Consider the following 2335-nt stretch of genomic DNA (forward strand, 5'->3'; position numbering starts at 1 on the left):
ATTCGGCACCTATATTACTGAATTTTTCAGCTCGATAGTTTCTGAGAATGTATATTCCATGAAATGAATGTATATTGAATGAAAAATAGATTTCAACGGGCGGAAATGTAATTGACCACATGTCCACAGTTCCAAACCTTCTAGCAAATTTAATTTCCGCGAAAAGTGCGTGTGAAAGACAGACAGATAGAAAAACAAACGAACAGACAGGCAGTGAAACCATTTTAGCAAGGTTTTTTTTTCAGTAAAACCCTAAGAAAAGTAAAGCCTTATAAGCTTAGTATTGAAACACGAAACGTAAAGAAACAACGCTGCTTGCTTCCTATATCCCCATATATAATATCTATCTAAGTGCTATCTATAATAGATAGATACTACTATTCGTTTACTTTTTCCTACAGAAACGAAAACTCAAATAATTACCCTAAGATCGATCATAAGTGGTGTTAGTAGATAGGAAGCAATGCAATGGGGTAAGGCAAAAATAAAAAAATAATAAGAAGTAGTGGAGATTGACGGAGATAGCATCTAAGTACAGTACCTTCTCTAAATTATGCTATCGAAACGCTCTTGTAATTCTTTTCATCAGTTGGCTAAGGAATCTGCAAAGATCTTTTACACAGCTCAGCTTCTCTCAAGTCATTTATCGTAGTGAGGGAGAGGCATAGCTTTTTTGCGCTCAGACCGTAGTAGCCTATTTTATTTGACACCCCCTTCCATCCGAATATCTCACAATCGTTTATCTATCGCCGATGATACCTCAATTGGACGCACTTTTCGTAAGTTATTCTAGATTTAATTTCCCTCTACGCCACAACAACCAAATACCCCCCACCGTATTAAATCTAAAAATGGAGTTTAAACGGTTTCTACGTTTCCAAACGACTTTTAGGGACATCAAAGGGCTGATTAATGGCATCAGTACAGCTTAATTATTGCTGTAGATTACGAGGCACCTGTCTTTTAGTCACTCAAGCTGCTGGTCGTAGCACTGCAGTCTGAAAATTGTTTCTAAAAGCAAAAAAGTCCAATTTTTGTTTTTATACGAAAGGTAGACTAGGACTCAAAAACCCTGTTCTTTTAGCCATTGGTGTAGAAAACCGCTGTATAGTATGCAACATAATCTTCTGGTTTCTTCTACGTTTGAAAATTACTTTAGATCCCACCGATGTAAAGGGATCCAAAGATTTGGAAGCAGATCTAATTTAGACCAAATCAAAATGTTGCCTACCCTGCGCAGTCAAAATAAGTAATAAATATTATAGGTATGATCCTTTACGATTATTTACATGCGTTTTTGCGATAGTATTTAGTGGTTTTACGTTTATCGTCAGTCGCACTTCAACATCAAATTGAAAAAATCGACAAAAACCCCATACCTACATTTTTTCATACAGTCCGATCTGACAGGACTATGTCAAAAATCATATGGCTTCGATTGAAAAATAGTATAAGGTCATTATTTCAAATGAGAGAAAAAGTTAATCTAGGCAGACCTGACAGACGTAGTTGCCGTTGGTAGAATATTCGTGCAAAACTGAACCGCAACCAACTTTATTAAACAATGAGATAAGGCAATCGCAACGAAAAATGTAGAATTATGATTACATGATTACGTGATCATAATCATAATCATGAGAGCTTGATTCTGATTACAATCATGCAATTAAGAAATTCGTAATCATTATCACGTGATGCTGATTATGATTTGACAAAACTCTGCTGCATCCTTCCTAATATGAGCTCTACGCTCCACTGTCTAAGATCAACGGTTGGGTTCTGTTTACCAAGGATGCAGAAAATGTCTCCAGCCTTTCTTCGAGGCCAGGTATCCAATATCCGATCTACTTGGTTCTGCTCAGCTAGAAATATACAATGGTAAACTTCGACTGAATCTCAAAGTTAATGGCTAAGATTACTTACTCGAGCCACTCTAACGTAGCTCCTTCAAATGGAGGAGTCCATCCCGGTGACGATACTGGTAATTAAAATGTTACTTTGTTCAAAACTTCAGCATTTGTTTCCTCAGGCATTCCCCTAGGATGGTAGTTTTTCGTTTTAATATTTTGCCATTGTCATTGTAAATTTGCACGGCAGCGGTAAGATATGAAACATCTGCTTAAGCGTATGCGTACTTCCTGGGAAGGAAATGCACTTCGCTTGCCCATTTGATTACTTCCTGGCGTCTAATGTGGGTCCCACTGATATTTTATTACTTTACCGCGTGTAATTTGACCAGAGCAAACTACAGGAACCGATGCGCCCAAATGCCCCGAATTGCATGGGAATTTCCTCTCATCCAATGCAGACAATTTTTAAGGTTTTGTTTGCAAAA

Source organism: Hermetia illucens, chromosome 3 (assembly GCF_905115235.1).
Source record: "Hermetia illucens chromosome 3, iHerIll2.2.curated.20191125, whole genome shotgun sequence".
NCBI lineage: Eukaryota > Metazoa > Arthropoda > Insecta > Diptera > Stratiomyidae > Hermetia > Hermetia illucens.